Source organism: Mus musculus, chromosome 13 (genome assembly GCF_000001635.26).
Source record: "Mus musculus strain C57BL/6J chromosome 13, GRCm38.p6 C57BL/6J".
NCBI lineage: Eukaryota > Metazoa > Chordata > Mammalia > Rodentia > Muridae > Mus > Mus musculus.
The window spans coordinates 44,462,646-44,481,297 of record NC_000079.6 but is presented as its reverse complement, the minus strand read 5'-3'; the positions used below and the strand labels follow the sequence as shown (position 1 = coordinate 44,481,297).

Here is an 18,652-nt window from a genome sequence, read left to right as displayed (position 1 = left end):
TCTGTCTCTTTTTCTATCTCTCTATCTCTCTGTCTCTCTGTCTCTCTTTGTCTCTCTCTGTCTTTGTCTCTGTCTCTCTCTTTGTCTCTGTCTCTCTGTCTCTCTCTGTCTCTCTGTCTCTCTCTGTCTCTCTGTCTCTCTCCTGTCTGCCTTTTTAAATGGAATAGCTCACTGCCTCCAATTTGTATGGTCCATGTACTTCTGGAGTATAGGCCAAGCCTTACCAGAAACTGTATTCTTAAAAAAAAAAAAAAGATGGACCCTCCATCCATCTGTTTACTCCGTACTCTGCACATACATACCTTCTGCACTCTTGACATCATGGCTAGGCACCCAAGAACACCTCCCCAACCTAGATGCTCTGCAAAAAGTTGTTATATTGTATTGTTTTGGGGACTGTGACAAGGAGAGATGTTTGTAAGTGTTTGTTACAGGTGCCTTTTTCCCAAATATTTTTCTATCAATGGTTGGTGGAAGCCGTGAATTTGGAGCCTGTGGCTATGGAGGGATATTCACACAGGGTAGGGGAATTCAGCATGCCTTTGGACCATACCAGTCTCACAAAGCCCATCTCTTTCATGTGTCTTTATCACATTCTGTGAAGTAATGGGCAGACTCACCACTTTCTGTATCTCACAGACCCCAGGAATACAACCAAAAGCCATTTAATATCTGTGTACATATCTGAGCACTCATTTTTAACACTCTCCAAGCATGGTGATGGATATTCACGTTTTCTTCACTTTGGAAATAATTCCACTATATTGAAAGGTCAACCTGGCCTGGCCTGAGGAGTGGTCTTTTTCTATCTAGCAATGGTGGCGGGGCTGAGTGGTCTGGTGTTGTAACATGTGGGCCTTTGGTACAGCAGTTAAAAAAAAAAGTCACCAGTGACTCCAGAGGGAGAAAAAGTGGGAGGAAGTTAATTTGGCTCTTAGGTCATAAATACACACAGCTTTTCAGCTTCCTTCCCTCTTCGGCTCTCAGCCAGCTTGCCTTCAAGATCCTCATCTAGACAAGGCTTAAATTTGGCTTAACTGTTGGCTCCAGCATTACCGTTTCACAAGGACGGAGGTGCAGCCTGTGTGGTGATCCTTGCCAGGCGAAGGCACCAGGAAGAATCCTTATCCAATGACGGGGACCCTAAAACTTGCCCGCACTCTTTTGTGAGTTGGGTTGGGTGGGGTGACTGCTGTCCTGCTGCAGAAGGTGTGGCTGTCTACTGTCTACCTTTTCTACCTCTGAAATTTCACTTTGATGGAGTTGCAGCGGCAGGTATAACTGGCGGCTGTTCCCATGGGACATTTCTGTAGCCATATTTGGATCATAGTTCTCCCTCGGTGCCTCTCAGACCCTTGCTTCATTTCAATTGACTAATTAAGCATTTGGAGATATTGTCTAGGTAGCCCAAGCTAGACTTCAACTCACTTAAGTAGCCCAGGCTAGCCTTGACCTGGCTGCATGTTTTTCTCGGACTCAGTTTCCAAGTGCCGGAACTATAGGCATGTACCACCATGCCTGGTCCAAATACTCATTTAAAATAAATGCTTGTTGATCTTTCTGGCCCCATGCAGGAAGACTGGAGATGTGGTGTGGGCCTGTGCATACTTGTGTCAGTTACTGAAATCTTTGGCCTCAGCCTTAAAAAGTACAACCCCATGTTGTGGAGTGGGGAAAGAATTTTTTTTAATCTCTCTGATTTTGCAGGCTAATTTTTGCTGAGCAACCTATATTCTTCAGCTCAAAAGCTGCTCAGTTTCCTGAGGGGCAGGGAAATAGGAGCATTTTATTTTTTCCCCCCAGCCATACCTCCGGGACCCTGTAGCCACCTCAGAATTCATGTTTCCCATGGGAGGCACCTTATTGATTCTCATTCCTAAAGCTACAGTTCCATAGTAATGTTACTTTAGACGGAGGGCGGAGTGATGGGATTCTCTCGGTAGTTATCCATGTGTGGACTTGAAAGAGTAGTAAACTCAGTGCTCCAAGGTATGCTAATCATAAAACAGATAGCGACATTCCTCCACCCACCCGCTTCCTGTGTTCAAGGAGTATTCATTCAAAGAAAGTCACCCTGACCCACCCTGACCATTGCTGGAACCCACTATGCAAAGGTGCTATTGCAAGGGGCTCTTAGATTGTTAGGGGCTCTTAGAAACTGTCTTGAGAGATAACCTGACACTTGTGACTTTGTACTTCCTTGTGACTCTTAACTGGTATTTTTGGTATTTTCCAACAACGCCCTTCCCACCTCCTTGAGTTGTGGTTCCTTCCTTTAAATACCCCCTTATCCAGCTACTGGGGGCGCCACGGTCCTCTACCCCTGCGTGGTGTATGACCATGGGCCCGAGAGCGCTCTTGAATAAAAATCCTCTTGCAATTTGCAGCAAGTCCGTTTCTCGTTGGTGGTTTTGGGGTGTCGCCTCTCCTGAGTCAGAACGTGGGCGAGTCCTCACGTTATGGGTCTTTCAGACTAATGTTGACGAGATTCCTAGTATGTGCCCTGTGCCCTGTACTGAGACCACAGACTCAAGGATGCTTCTGTGTGCGCATGTGTGACATTCAGGGACCTGCCAGGGAGACCGTCATTCCAACTGCGGATTGTCATGAAGTGTAGGAAGAGTGGTGGTTGTGTTTGCAATGGGAGCTATTTCTAGGTCTTGCCAGCCCGTGGGTACAGAAAAGGTCGAACACACCTTTAGAAATTAAACCTTACTGGCCTGTGTTGTCCTTCTTGCTGAGCCCCCAGGCAGCTATTTTCTAGAGTCCCTAGAGTTATGTGCCAGCTAGTTTTCTGTCAACTTGACACAAGCTAGAGTCACCTGAAAGGAGGGAAACTCAGTTGAGGAAATGCCTCCATAAGATACGGTTAGAGGGCATTTTTTTTTTACTTAGTGATTGATGGGTGAGGGCCCAGCCCACTGTACTTGCTGTTCTCCCTGGGCTGGTGGTCCTGGGTTCTCTAAGAAAGCAGACTGAGCAAGCTGTGATATGCAACCCAGTAAGCAGCACTCCTCCCTGTCCCCTGCATCAGCTCCCGCCTCTGGTTCCTGCCCTGCATGAGTTCCTGTCCTGACTTCCTTCAGTGGTGGACTATGATGTGCAAATGTAAGCCAAATAAACCCTCCCCCCCCCCCCGCCCCAAACTTACTTGATCACAGCATCAGAAACCCTAAGACAAGTCATTTGTGTGTGTACTTTAGTTTCTGGCCCTTATGCGGTGTTTTGCTCTGAGATCCACTCCGGAACAGCATTCTCTAGCATGGCCCTAAGTTTCTGCCACAGGCTTCTCCAGGCTGGTGTGTGTCTCTGCCCTCAATATGCCTGAGCCGGAGGCACTCTCTCTGTTTTGGATGTGAGAGAGGAGAGCAGCTCACCTTTCTGTGGGTCACCTGGGTACAATACCAAGACCATGTGCTATATAGTCTTGAGAAAACATCTTCCTCCTGGCTTCCGTCCACCGCTCTTCTTTCTGCATTCCCTGGGACGGGTCTCAGATCCAGCATCTCCCACAAACGCACTAAGCACTTGCTTGGTGACAGCACACTTGCTTGGTGACAGTGCACCTGCGAGTGACTTTGAGACTTCTCACAGTTTCTTGACCTCACATCTTGGGCGGATGCCTTCTCTGCCAGCCGAGGGTCAGCTTGTCAGACACGCTCAGCCATAGGGTTCTGTGTCCTTTCCTCCTGTTGGGGTCATTTTATTTCCGGCCTCCCTGACCTTACTTAAACAGTTACCATAGTTTCCTTGTGGTCCTGTTGTTTCTTGTCTGTTTCCCTTCACCCTGTACTTACAGTCACTTCAAAAAGCGACCATCCTCCGATGGGGTCTAGTTTAAATCTCCCTGGCACACTTTTATTTTCGCTAGCAAGGGTGTTAGGGTCTCCTTAAGATGATATTGCCTCTTATTGGATTATTTTTAGATAGGGAAGCATGTGTCCCAGTATGACTTTATACACGGCTGAGCATGGCCTTGGATTTTGGATTTTCCTGGCTCTATCTTCCTGGTGCTGGGACCGTGTGTGCCACCACACCCCAGTTTTATGCTGTGCTGCGGTTCCAGTTTGGGACTTCATTTTTGCTAGGCAAACACTCTTAGCAATGGAGCTACACCCTCAGCTCAGTTTCATTGTTTTATACTTACTGTACTTTGTGGTAAGGCAAAGGCTGTCTGGAGGGATTCCAGTGGGCTGGGTCAGGCAAGGAAATCTCTGTGAGGGAAAGGGAAATTGCTTGTCTTTAACAAATGGACAGGCTCTAGACAGCCAGCGGCAAGCTGGCTCTCAATGGGGGCAAGCGTAGGAGACTGGGGTTGAGGCTGATGGGACCCTCAGACCGGAGGTCCGGAGCCTCACTACTGAAGAGGCTGCGTGCCGGGAAGGGGGTGGGGGGGGGGAATAGGAGCAGGAGCAGAAGCTTGAAGGCAGAGAAGGAAGCTTATTATGAGGGGCTGTGAAAAGCCAGAAAGGAGGTCTAGCTTTAACTCTGCAGGAAGCTGGAGGCCATGGAAACTTTTTCAATGGCAATGAAAGATTCAGAAAGGGAAGGCCTGACTTGCTTTGACTTGGGGGTGGGGAGTTGGTGGGGGTGAGGTGGGGGCGGGGCTTCTACTTCGAGGTATGAAGGGAAACCCAGGGATTGTGGTTTCGTTGAAAAGGGGTATGTGCAAGTGGTAACCTTCACAGGTTTAGGAAGGAAGGAAAGAAGAAAGGAAGGAAGGAAGGAAGGAAGGAAGGAAGGAAGGAAGGAAGGGAGGAAGGAAGGAAGGGAGGAAGGTTTTGGGATGTAGCTTTCCTTAGCATTCAAGAAGGCTTGGGTTTGACCCCCAGCATAGCTTAAAACTGGGGATGGTGGTGCATGTCTGTAATACCAGCACCCTGGAGGTGGAGGCAAGATCAGAAGTTCAAGGCCACCCTCAGATGCAGAGCAAGGCCAGGTAGGCTTGTGTGAGACACTGTCTCCAGAAAAAAGAAAGAAAGAAAGAAAGAAAGAAAGAAAGAAAGAAAGAAAGAAAGAGAGAAAGAGCAAAAAGAAAAAGTTGAAGCATGGAAGTTGATTTGCTACAGGAAGAGAGAAGAGGATGGGGTCCATCAAGACCAGCGCTGCCAAAGAGATGAGGGGGAGCCGTGGAGGGGGAGCTGTGGAGGGGGGTCTGCTGTGGAGGGGGAGCTGTGGAGGGGGTTCTGCTATGGAGGGGGAGCTGTGGAGGGGGTTCTGCTGTGGAGGGGGAGCTGTGGAGGGGGTTCTGCTGTGGAGGGGGAGCTGTGGAGGGGGTTCTGCTGTGGAGGGGGAGCTGTGGAGGGGGAGCTGTGGAGGGGGTTCTGCTGTGGAGGGGGAGCTGTGGAGGGGGTTCTGCTGTGGAGGGGGAGCTGTGGAGGGGGTTCTGCTGTGGAGGGGGAGCTGTGGAGGGGGTTCTGCTGTGGAGGGGGAGCTGTGGAGGGGGTTCTGCTATGGAGGGGGAGCTGTGGAGGGGGTTCTGCTGTGGAGGGGGAGCTGTGGAGGGGGTTCTGCTGTGGAGGGGGAGCTGTGGAGGGGGTTCTGCTGTGGAGGGGGAGCTGTGGAGGGGGTTCTGCTGTGGAGGGGGAGCTGTGGAGGGGGTTCTGCTGTGGAGGGGGAGCTGTGGAGGGGGTTCTGCTGTGGAGGGGGAGCTGTGGAGGGGGTTCTGCTATGGAGGGGGAGCTGTGGAGGGGGTTCTGCTGTGGAGGGGGAGCTCTGGAGGGGGCTCGGCTGTGGAGGGAGCTCTGCTTTTGGCTGTTTAAGAGAATGGTGAGACACTCACGGGGATCTCAGAGGCAGAGCTGCTATCTGAGGCCCTTAGAGGCGGTGAGGTGAGGGGTGTGGGGACTCGGGGGTGGGATTTCTCCTCAGAGCTAAGGACAAGGATGTCATCTGAGAGGGGGCGGGTGGGAGGGAGGGAGAGAGAGAGAGAGAGAGAGAAAGAGAGAGAAGAAGAGCTAGGATTCAGGAATGGGTGTCAATTGAAGAGGAACTTGATTAGGATGCAAGAACCACTTCCGGCCAAGGAGCCCCTGGTCAGGCAGCCCTTGGCTGAGGCATAGCATCTCTTCTTGCCATGGCAGTGCCAGCAAGGACACCTATTTGCTGCTGTGCAAAGCAGGGCGGGGCTGGAAGAAATAGGACCATCTGCTCCGTTGTTTGGCTGCTCAGCTCGGTGTGTAACTCAGGTTGTGATTTCAACCACGGCTCCCTCCATCAGCTCAGTGGCCATGTTATCAATCTCTTAAGCTGATGCACGCGCACATCCTCACATGTGTATATAAGTAATGAGGGCACATGTGAGGGCAGAGGTCTGTGTCCCGTGGGTTCTCTTATTATTTCTCCACTTTTTGTTCTGTTTTTTTGAGGCAAGGTCTCTCAACGAACCTGACCAGACCTTACCATTTAGCTATACTGACTGGCCTGTGTGCTCCGGGATCTTCCTGTCTCAGCTTCCCTCACTGGGATTCCAGGCCCATGCTGCCACACCCAGCCGTATATGTGTCAATCCTCCAGCTCTTGTGTCAAGTAAGCTCTTTACTGAATGGACCATCTCCCAGGCCCAGCCCCACTCCCATGATAACCAGGCTGGCCTGGAGCTTGTTATGTAGCTTCAAACGCCAACTATCTCAGACCTCCGAGGGCAGGCATGACCAGTATGAGCCACCACACCAGGCCATGATCATGTCTCACCTCGCCTGAGAGGCCGCTTCCTAAGAAACATCTCATTCACCATTTTCCTTCCCTCTCATTGACGGCTTGGATCGCGCTATTTAGATCCAAGAGGCAATTGTTCCACACCTACCATATGCTTGAGGGGACACAAAGCTTTTCACACTTGCAGTATCAGCAGCCTGCAGCTTGTTCAGGGGATACAGCACTTGAAATAAGGTGCTTTTGGCAGAATGTCATGAATTTGAAACAATTTTGCCAACGATCTAAACAGTATGATGATATTTTCAGGCACGCAGTAAAACAGTGTGGTGGAAAACCACCTATAGCCAAAATAGAGCCTTTATGTTAAATCCTTCCATTACTATATTGGAGAGAGAAAAAAAATTATTGAATGTTTACTTTTATTCTCTCTGTCTCACCTTCCTCATTTGGGGAAAACCAAGTCTTTGTGTTCCCTGGACAAAGCACAAGTTGTTGGTACCCAAAAGATAAGCCCTTCCGATGCTTTGTTTAAAAGATCCTCTGGGTAGGGCTTAGCTGGTGTTTCAGAAAAAGGAAAGGGATGAAGGGAAATCCTGCTCGCCCAGAAAAAGTTGAACTGGTTTGGCGGCTGGCTGGTGAGTGGCCATTTGGAGATTCTGTAATGCTGAGAGGAGCTGTGGTCTCTCGGTTTCCAAGCATGGGCAGACCGAGGCTGAGAGAAAGAGTCTAGAAAAAGCCTCGGTGGTCTACAAAAGTTATTTTGAGCTGAAGGCATTTGGATTCCCATAATGTCTTATCTGCCTAAAAGCAGAGCTTCTACCCTCCAATTGTCATAAATCCCTGCCCTAGAAGCAATTCTAATCTCTTTTTGGAGAGCAGAAATCAGCACCACGCTCTGATATTATCACAGCCACATTACATCTCCCATCTCTCCTCCGAAGGGTCCATTTATCTTTCCAAAAGGTCTTTTGCTTTTCTCTAAGTGTCTCTCCTCTTCTCCCCCTTCTCACAGAAGTGCCCCTCTTCCCAGTCCCTATTAAGATGGTAAATAAACCCAGATTCTAACTACCCCCCTGAGACCCAGTTCTTTGTGAATTCCAGCGCATTTATACCTAATTAAATCAGTTTCCCCCACTCCTCTGGGCTAATCTATCTTTTGCCAGTTGAATTTGCACACCCTCCAATTATTGAACCTGAGGACAGAGGAAGGATTTTCCTCCCTGACAGCCCCTCTTGTGCCCAGTGCCTCTGAGGATTATGGCAAGTTACTTATGGCATAGGGGATCAGGGACCTACGGGTGGCCCGGAGACAAAGAAACTACAGAAGGGGCCGGGAGAAGAGGAGCACGGCCACGTTGTGCTTCCCATGGCCCAGCTCCTGGCACCTTCTTTTGTCTGCTTGCTTTTCCATAACTTTGTACTTCCCAGGACTTTGGGAGCTGAACAGCCGCCCCAGTCAGTGGTGACTGACAGCTAGACTCTAGGCACAGGAAACAAAGTAACTTTAAGGGGAGACAATGAAAACGATTACTCTCCCTGTTCCTCCTTGCTCCTTAGAACTTCTCTTTCCCCTCCTTCCTTTCCTCCTTCTGTCTTCTTCCTCCTATTTCTCTATCGCTTCATCTCTTTTTTTTTTTTTGAAACAGGGTCTCATGTAGCTCAAAAAAGCCTTGAACTTGCTGTGAAACCAAGGCTGGCTTTAATCACCTAGTCATCCTGCCTCCATCTCCAGAGTGCTGGGATTACAGTTGTGTGCCCAACATGCCTGACTCCATTCTAACTTCTTTGTGTTACAGACTAACATTTCATTTCTTAATCTCTCTCTCTCTCTCTCTCTCTCTCTCTCTCTCTCTCTCTCTCATTCAGAACATTTCTTACTTCAGGAGGTGTCCGGCCTCAGAAAATGCTGCTCCAAAGTCCTTTGGATGGAATTGAATGAGACCTAGAGGATTCACAAGGAATCTCCATTTTGAAGATGGTGGCAGATTCAAGATCAGAAGTCTCACAGAGAGGGCTCCTGCTGAACGCCTGGGAGAAGAATAGACCAGAAGGAGGCTGGACACAGAGGCTGTGTGGGGCCACTCCAGCCTATCACCAGGACACCTAAGCCTTCTGTCCAGTTGTGCTTTACACTGTCCTCCAGGCTTCCAAACAGTTTTCATTGAGTCTTTGGATGCTCATTTCTGAAGCCACATTAAATCGAGGCTACTTCCTCTTATTAACCTTTCTTTTTGTTGTTTGGAGACAGGGTATGATTATGTAGCTTTGGCTGGCTTAGAATTTATCATATAGACCAGGATACCCTTGAGTCCCTCCTTCCTCTGACTCCTAAATCTGAGTGCTGAGACAAAAGATGTGTGTCACCGCGCATGGCAGCCTGTCTTTTGTTATTAGGCATGCTGGCTCTGCCTTTATGGGGAGCAAGAAGTATCAAACCTTCCTACTACAGAAGTCCCACGTTAAGGGAAATCTAGAGTAAGCCTAGATCAGAGAACGTACTAATTACTAGCATAGTTCTTTGACTCCAGGGATATGAAAATGTCACCATTTAAAACCTCAGTAGGGGACCACCTCAGTTTAACATCAGGGAAGTGAATGAAATCTCATACCGTAGGGTCAGGCACAGGATGCTCATATTCAAGAACCCAGGACACAATCACATTATTTATAGACCAGCAAGAGCACAGGAAGAAAGAAAAAGAAGGAAGGGGCGAGGCATGAAAGTAGTGAATGGAGGCTGAACGGAGGAGGAAACACCTAGCATAGGTCTTAGTTGCTCAGGGCTCCATTAGCTGCGAGGTAGCATGGCTTGCCATGTCCTGAAGCTCTTGTGCTGAGATTCTATTTATTCCCTCCCAGGTTTCTAAAGCCCTGATTTGTATTAAAAAAAACCAAAAAACAAAAAACAAAATTGCACAGCCTATCAAAGAATTACTATGGTCTATTTCCTTCAGAAGTCTATTATCAAAAAGTACACTGGGATTGTTCTACATGTCTAAACTTGACTGGGGCCTCTGTAGAACGATTTTATCTTGAGGGTGCTAACCCTTTGAAGGGGAGTGCCCAACTGTAGCTGAGGGCACCGTTTGAGGGACAGCATCCTTCGAAGGGAGTGTCCTGAGGAGAAAGCCTTGTGTGAGGAGAGGACACAGTGCTAGTGGAGGGCATCATCAGAGGGGAGTGCACCATGTGAAGAGAGGACATTCTGTGAGGAAAGAGGGAGGATACAATGAGGAGAGGGCTCCATGTAAGGGCAAAGGCTATGTGAGGTGAGAGTGCTGGATGAGAAGGGAGCCCCTCACGAGGAGAGAATACTATTGAAGGGAGTATTCTTATATAAGGTGAAGAGAAGTTACCATGTGGAATCCCTATGTGACGTGAATGCTCCACATGGGGAGAGTGTTCCACATGAGGAGAAGGTACCATGTGGATCCCTATGTGAGGTGAGTGTTCCACATGAGGGTAGTAAGGAACCATATGGTATCCCTGTGTGAGGTAAGTGCTCCACATGAGGGTAGTGCTCCATATGAGGAGAAGACACCATGTGGATCCCTGTGTGAGGGAGGGTTCCACAAGAAGAGAGTGTCTGTGCTAAGCTTGCATGGGTTTTGTTGTTTTCATATCTCCTTGAAAAACTTAGAAGGAAAAACAAATGTGTGTGTGAGAGAGTCCCTGACTTCGTGGAAGTGTCAGCAAGACACTCTCCTCTCTCTTTCCTGTTTTACCCTTTTCCTAATGGCCACTCACTTGGGGCCTGCAATTCCATTCATAGATGGGCCTTCATTTCTGTTTTACCACAAACCATTAAGAATTTTTGAAAATTTATCCCCCCGCCCCCCCTGCCCGGTGTGTGTGTGTGTGTGTGTGTGTGTGTGTGCGCATGCCTGTAGGTCAGAAGACAATATATAGGAGTCAGTTCTTTCCTTTCACCATGTAAATCCTGAAGATTGAACTCTGATGGTCAGGTTGGTGACAAGTGTCTTTACCACCTCTCTTAGCTAAACAATTGTTGTTTAACACTGAAGTGACATGTCCCAACACACCGAGCCAGACATCTGTCCAAGATGGCTGTGGTAATCAGAGGAGGGATTCAGGAGACGTACAAGTGTGTGGTCCCATCAGAGAGCGTGGGATTCCGTGCTCTGGGTTCAAGGAAGGTGAGCTGAGATCATTCGGAAATGAGTCTCTGGAAATGAGTCTCCATTTGGTTTTCATGTCTTCGGCCATTATAACTTGTATTGAGAAGGTGAATTTAAAAAATCAGTCTAAACTGGATTTTCTCCACCTAAGCTTTCACGACATCTCAGGAGACAGGATACCACAGCAATCAAACTTGGAATTCACCTCTAACCAAAAACTGAGATGAACATATGTCCGATAAATTCATAGAAGCAACAGTAACAACGACCTAACTCCCTGTTTTTCACCCGACCTGACAAATACTTTTTACTCTTTTCTCCTTTCTGTATACCTGGATGTTTGTCAGCATTAGCTCAAGAGCTGGCCCCGGGGCCATTCCTGTGGGGCTGTTGCTTAGAAGAGTTCAGTGGCCAAGTTCTGGTAAAAGACTGGTAAATAATTCTGCCCAGGTGTAAGGGGCTTTCCTTGGAGGTGATAGGTTTTGGGGCCCGCTTTCCTGGGAGGTGACAGGTCTTGGGGCCCAGCGTGTCATTACTTAGCCTGTAGATCTGATTTTCTTTGAAAACAAAACAAAACCCCTCAAAAACCCTGTGTTTGGAACTTCCCGTGCTGAGCCCACGCCAGTCTTGAGGTTTCCTAAGACTTGCTGAGTAAAAACAGTACTCACTATGAGTGTCTTCCTCTGCCTTCCTCTCCGGGAAGACTGGGGATACAGTGACCTTGTGGTACCGTGGTGATGTTTCTCTGCACCTTGATTTTTTTTCTTTCCATCAGAGTCCTTGTGGCTCAATAGGTATGAGAGGGGTGTGTTTTATGGAAGAACATGGGTACAGCCCGACTGTTTCCCCGGTCATCTGCTATGTATTTACTAACTTCCTCAAGCCAGGCCAGGGAAACACAAACTCTCTAATGCTTCTCAGTGGATTGTGCAAATAAAAACAAGCCGGTCAGCTCTAGAAGTCTCCAAAGAGCTTGGATTCATATCCCTGAGAACTCAGAGACCATCCCCTGCCAAAGAGAGTGTCTGACGTGGAGGGAAGGGTGACTGGATACAGCTATGCCGCAGAGACACGGCCTTGTGACTGCCTCCTTCAGACAGCCTTTTGTGGCCTGGTGTCTTAGGGCCTATTTCACAAACTGCTCACCATCTCTGCTTTGGCCCTCTGATTTAAGTGCGGTAATTAGTACATGGGTAAGAGAGAGAAAGGTCCAGGGATTTGGAAGCAAAAAGGAGCTTTCTCCCCGAGCTTGGCCCTCCTGGCTCAGCCCCACTCAGAGGCTCAGCTCTGAGGCCTCCCTGGAGTTTTGCATCAGCGCTTGGTTCAGCCCTAAGAGAAGTTGCGTCAGGCATGGCAACTTTTGCCTGCTTTGTTTGTATTCTCTGCGGTGACTGAAGTATTAATAAATGACTCCCCCGGGGAAGTCAGTGAGACTCACGCTAGAAAACAAATTGATATGTAAAACTCTTGGAACAGTGTGGACACAGCGTTTTTATTCACTAGTGGATATCAGCTTTCCTTCCCAGAATTTTAGAAGAAGACCAAGGGAAACGTGGTTTTCTCTCGTTTTCCACATGGCCTGTACTCTCTGCTTTCAAACAGTTGGTGAAGCTGCGGGTAGACATTTCAATGAGTAGACAGTCCTCTTTCCAGAGAACAGAGGACAGTCGAAAGAATCGTCCATCGTCTGAGATGACCCAGGGGAGGGAAAGGGTTACCCAGGTCATTTCTTCAGCTGTTAGTCACTGCTATGGGAGACAAGGCTAGGCCACTGAAATATAAAGGGTTCTTTCTTTTCTGTTACTACTATAGGAGACCAGGCTAGGCCACTGAAATGCAAAGGGTTTCTGAGCTGAGGCCTTCATGAAGATGAGCTCTGCTGCCCTGGGTTCTCCCAACTACTGAAGGTGACTTTGGGGCTTAGAGGTGGTCCTAGAGAGAGTTACATCCTTAAGCTTTAACTCGCTCTATCCGTCATTCATTTGCATATCTCCAAGTTGTGATTTTCCTTTGTCCTGTCTCTGCCTTAAAAGTTAGCTGCTCTTCCTTGAAGATGCGGCAGAAGCCAAAACTCAAAACCACTTGCTTGAGAGGCGGCTCCTCATCCACTGAGCCGGCCAGGCCAAAGGGAAGGCTTTGTCACACCATCCACCCATGCTTGCTTCCTTTTATTTGTTTTGTTACAGAAATCTGTTCCAACCAAGATGTATGCTTCGTTCCTTATTGTGCCTCTCACCCTATTAAACTGTTGTCTTTTATTGTCTGAGAATATGTGTGTGTGTGTGTAGGCCAGAGCTCAAGGTTGCTGTGTCTTTCTCTATTACTTCTCACCATATTTTTCCGACTGGTTCTCTCCCTGATCAGTCAGATGACCAGCAAGCTTCAGACATCCTCCTGTCTCTGCCTCATACTCCTGGGATTGTGGGCACACAGAGCTACGTTTAGCATTTTTCAGGGGGTGCTGGAGATTTGAACTCGGGTCCTTATGTTTGTGTGGGGGAATGCTTTATTGTCTGAGTCCTCTTCCAGGCTCATTTGCTACCTTTTAGTTGGGAAGGATGGGTGACCTTCCATGCGTGCCTCGGCTTCAGAACAGGCACAGGCAGGCCCTGGCATAGTAGTCTTTGTCTTCTAGGTTCAAAGTGCGTAACAGACAAATCTAGAGAAAGGAAGTCAACCAATACCCTGGCATAAAACTTCTCCCTTGTGTTTCCCTCTTAAACATGCGTGAGGTTTTTCTTAAACCATTATCTCTGAGCAGAAGCTTGTGGGAGGGAGAAAGGAGCTTGAGATGGGCTGTACTTACTTTACTGATTTGCATCTGGTCTCATTCCAAAGTCGTCATCAGAGGCACACATCCTTAACTGTCTCCGACGGCTGTGGACCCCACTCCGAGGCTTCTGTGTTACAGCTTCATTGATGATCCTGGCATATCCAGAGATACATGAAGACTGATCTAAGTCCTTCCTGCTAAGTAAAGAGCCTCCAGGTAGCAGCTTGGGTAAGGAAGACCGATCCTCAGACGAATAGAAATATCACTATAGTTATAGTGTGACAGGCGAGCTATTATACTATTATGTTAAACAATTTTAGCGTTCAAGACACACTAAACTGTGGAACATCCATGGAATGTGAAAAACAGCAGAAGGTCGCTTTCACAACTCCTGTCCTCACCTCAAGCAGGACTCAGACCTAGGAAGGCTTCTCTGACCTCCCTCTGAAGCAGTTGAACGAACCCTGGAGAAAGGCACGCAACCTTGGACCAAAAGAAACGCCTCGTGTCGGAACACAAAGGGGCACGGTGAGAGAATCCCAGCACAGCTCTGCTAAGCTACCCTGAGTTTATTACCTTGAGTTTGCGACGGAGAAGTGTGGTGAAATGCAGGGTGGTGTGATCTGATGGTGGGATGGAAACAGTAAACATAAATATTCAAAACATAAATATTCAAAACAAATACAGGATTACTTCATTATTTTGGCTCCCATGTCACCCAAAACTTAAGTCAACCTCTCTTCTCGCTTTTTCTTCTTCTCGCTTTTTCTCCCTTTTCTTCCTCCAAGTCTCTCCCCCCCGCCCCCCTTCTCAAAAATTTCCTGCTATGTAGCCTAAGCTGGCCTGAAACTCGCGGTGATCCTTCTGCCTCAGCTCTCAAACACTGGAATTATAGGTTAATGCCACCACACCCAATCCTGCATTTCTCTTATTAATCTGTCTTTTCATAGATGGGTCTTAGTCATAGACCTAGAAATGGGTGATACTGAGAACAATTTCCTACTGTGAAACATTAGTCACCAAATATTCTCTAGGGTACTGGGCTCCCCTACAGTGTTATTAATCAAGGAACACGGAGAAGGAAGATGAGGGGCTATAACACCATCAGTTTATGTGGCCAACTGGAGCTGGCTGGCTTCAAGCTGTTCCCGGATCTCAGGAACGCTACCTAGGGGCTACATCTATGGGCTGGTATTTTGAGGATGCCCCTCATCCCTAAATATAATGAAGTGTTCTAGTCCTGACAAACAGTTGTAGGTCATCACACATCCTAGAAGGTGCGTGCATCTCAGGGCTGCAAAGGCTGTGCAGATGTCAGGGCAAGTTATGGCTGACAAATCTGGTGGTTCAGCCTCCCCCTTTCTCTAAATTCTTGGTTTGTTTTCCTTCCATCATCTATCTACTCTTTGTCAAAAAGATTTTTTTTTTTTTTTTGCTTTGGGGTGCAATGGGGATTTTTGAAACTTTCCTGACCTGTCTTTTATTTCTCTTTCATCAGTTGTAGATAAAATGTGGGATTTTCTTCCTCCTCTTTTAAGACTATGGGGTGGAAAAGCAATAACGGGAAGTGTCACACACACAACACACACACACACACACACACACACACACACACACACACACACACACACAGCTGACAAGTGTTGTCAGAAATCTTTTTCCCTGGGCAGCCTTGGTGATCCTTATATATATATTTCTCTCTCCAGGACACTTGACTCATTTACTGACCTCATTCCTGGTGATGAAAGTAGCTAAGGGTTACTGGAGGGTGAGGTGCCGGGGTGGGGGTGGTGGTGGTGGATTGGAGGTGGTGAGAGGCCAGGTCCCTGACTGCAGTATTTATTTGCAGTGAAAGGGTAACTCCGAGCAGCAGAACCATGCGAGGCTCTAAGAAGGAACTGGTGGACAGATGGCAAAATAGACTCAGAGTCACACTGTCCACAGGGGTCTCCTATAGCCAGAGGGTCTGCGCTCAGGGTGCTATGAACACATCGCTTTGTGTTATCTTCATCCTTGTCTACACAGCGGTAACTCCTGACTACGGTTTTTCTCTCCTTGTGTCCCTACAGAAGCAGCCCAATGTTGAGAAAAACAAGGGATGCTCCTTCACTTTGGGCTTGATCTGGTTTCTTAGGTTTTTGTTGCTGTTATTGTTGGTTTTGTTTTGTTTTTGTCTTGTTTTTGTTTTGTTTTTGTCTTGTTTTTGTTCTTTCTTAGGTTCCTGCTCACAAGCCTTGCATCTCGGCACTGAGTAGAGGCTGGGGGATATGTTTCACAGATGATTGTATGTATCTAGGGTGCAGCTTCTCTTTCATCCTAATCCTTTTTTCAAAGGTCTTCACTTTTTCTTTGGCCTAAAGCAGCTTTCGCCTTCATGGGGGCTGATGTTGGTTGACCAGACAGATCCTCAAGTGTCACATTTTCTCCTTTCTCCTCGACACTGTCAGCAAGTTTGGGCTCCTGTGACTAATGAGACTATGGGGGGAACTTTCCCACGTCTTTCTTCTTTGGTAACATTAGAAACATATTCCCTTTTATCCTTTGAGAGTTGGAGTGGATGTTTGCAATAAAGTCAGATTGTAAAGAGAAATAGCCTTTTGTAAGTGTGTGTGTGTGTGTGTGTGTGTGCGTGTGTATGTATGTGTGTGAGCATAGGTGTATGTGGAAATGCAAAGACCAAAGTGAGATATCAGGAGTGCTGCCTAGCTACTCTCTTACTTTATTTGTTGAGACAGTCTCTCATTGAACTCAAAGAGCTGACCTCTTTGGCTAGATTGGCTGGCCAGGGATCTGCCTGTCTTCACCTTCTCAGCCTTGCGATGATCTGCGTGCACTACCATGCTCAGGTTTTTAAATGTGAGTTTTGGGGTCAAACCTGGGTTCTTATGTTCGTGTGGCAAATACTTTGCCAATTAGGCCATCTCCCTAGCTCCTGAAATATCTTAATGTGTATGTAGATTTTACGAATGCATGGCAGACACTTAGAGACTCAGCAAATCTCAAGGAAGTATCTTTATATATGATTTGCAATAAAAAAAACAGTACATTCTCAAAAAAAGTGATAAGATAAAGGAAAAGGGCTGTGGAAGTCTAGAGTTAAGAACGTGACAGAAGGCAAACAAATGCCAGGTAAATAATATAAACTTCTGGTATCCTCTCCAGGCTGAGCCCCAAGTAGTCCAATGGCTCTGCTCTGTTCTGCCTAAAATAAAAGCATTGCCTGAAAGTCTTCTGGTTTGAGGCAGATAGAGAGAAGGCAGAAAGGTTTCTGTATCACTGAATTGCCTTCACTGTAACAACCATGTTTATGTATGTGCGTGTGTGTGTGTGTGTGTGTGTGTGTGTGTGTGTGTGTATGCATGTATGTGTATAATATATCCCTATATATTTTCTTGTGCTTGTGGAGGCCAGAGATGCTGTCCAACCGTTTCTCTTCAATATCTCCTTGGATTGGAACTTGACAGGTAGGGCCCAGTTGTGTGGCCAGTGAGCCCAGGCATCCACCTATCTGCCTTCCCAGTTCTAGAACTACAAGTATGCACCACCATGTCTGTACATTTTAAAGAAACTGAGTTTTGGGTGATCAAACTCTGGTCTGGATGCCCACAAGTCAAACACTTTACTGATAGCCATCATCCTAGCCCTCGGTCAATAATCTTACGTGTTCTTGGGTGCCGTATTCTAGTCTCTCTGAGCTGATTGGTGTTAGAGAAAGAAGAGGCAGGCTTGTTATCTTTTAAAGGGTGATATTCATACATGTGTCACAGAGACCATATTTTGCTAACTCCTTTCACCGCATGAGCAGGTGGCCTTGCTGTGGGGGCACAACCGCAAGTCTCTAATCATTGATCACATATGAAATGCCTGGGTGACTGACAGGAACAGAGCCAGCAGCAGTGACAAAGCTGGGACAGCCTGAGCAAACTGAGATACTGAGTGAAAAAAGAAGGCTCTGCTCAGAGCCCTGGGGAAAGCAAGGTCAGGGGAGGCCCACAAGTGTGCTGAGGTGGACAGAATGCAAGAGCTTAGAAACCCTGGAGGACCTTCTCTTCTCTTTCTCTTCTCTCTTCTCTTCTCTTCTCTTCTCTTCTCTTCTCTTCTCCCTCCCTCCCTCCCTCCCTCCCTCCCTCCCTCCCTCTCTCTCTCTCTTTCTTTCTTTCTTTCTTTCTTTCTTGCAAAAGGGGAACCCCTGAAAGATTTAAAGTTGGATTGACCATACCATATATGTATTTAAGAAAGATAATGTGTTAGCCGGGCGTGGTGGTGCATGCCTTTAATCCTAGCACTTGGGAGGCAGAGGCAGGTGGATTTCTGAGTTCGAGGTCAGCCTGGTCTACAAAGTGAGTTCCAGGACAGCTGGGGCTATACAGAGAAACCCTGCCTTGAAAAAACCAAGGGGGAAAAAAAAAGATAATGTGGAGTCATAGTGAGTTATGGGCAGCAAAGATGACGGCCAGTTGATCCGATTGGGATGCAACTGGGCAGAAATGTGGAGGGTCTGAACTGGGCATGCTGGGAGCTTGAGTCTGAAAGATGTTAAGGAAGTAAAGTGAACGACACCAGTTGCTGTCTTGCCTTCCAGTGAGCTGTTCTGTTGTTGCTGTCAACGAACAGGCCTTATGCTACAGAGAGAAGTGAAGGGACCACATGAAGGTTTACATTTCTGCAGCTCCCATGAAATATTTCTAATGAGATAATGTACTAAATGTCATGGGTGCTCAAGGAGGACTCTTAAGGGAGGCTCACTCAGATGGAGAGGCCCTTGTGGCCGCTCCTCTCTTGTATTCCTGGAAATTAGAATGTCTTATGTCTGTGATGTACCCTAAATAGTGGGGCCTTTGGAAAACATGGCAGAGCAGTGGTCCAGGAGTTCAGGGTCTAAGGGTACAGTGAGTCCAGCAGCCAACCTTGGACATCTACCTTCTGAACCTTACACTAGGCAAGACACGGTATACTTTTTTCCTTGAGCACACTGTGATCGTCATCTGTCTTTGCCTAGCAACCAAACTCAATTCTTGATGGAGACAGATGTTGGCAAATAATGTATAGGATGCAAACAGAAGGATATGAACATGATGGGTAG

At 47.4% G+C, this 18,652-nt stretch overlaps 2 long non-coding RNA genes across 3 annotated transcripts; both read left to right on the top strand.

The window, feature by feature from the left end:
* The first annotated feature begins 970 nt into the window (after positions 1 to 970).
* Gm34084 (predicted gene, 34084) lies at positions 971 to 8,875 on the top strand. Its single transcript, NR_167749.1, has 2 exons — positions 971 to 1,166; positions 8,524 to 8,875. It is a non-coding gene; the product is annotated as a predicted gene, 34084 (long non-coding RNA).
* Positions 8,876 to 10,570: 1,695 nt separating this feature from the next.
* Positions 10,571 to 14,278, top strand: Gm34020. 2 transcript variants are annotated; one of them, XR_873331.2, is made up of 4 exons: positions 10,571 to 11,228; positions 12,609 to 12,703; positions 13,635 to 13,797; positions 13,890 to 14,278. It is a non-coding gene; the product is annotated as a predicted gene, 34020 (long non-coding RNA). The 2 variants fall into 2 exon arrangements; XR_382292.3 differs by having other exon boundaries at positions 10,571 to 12,703.
* The last annotated feature ends 4,374 nt before the right edge of the window (positions 14,279 to 18,652 follow it).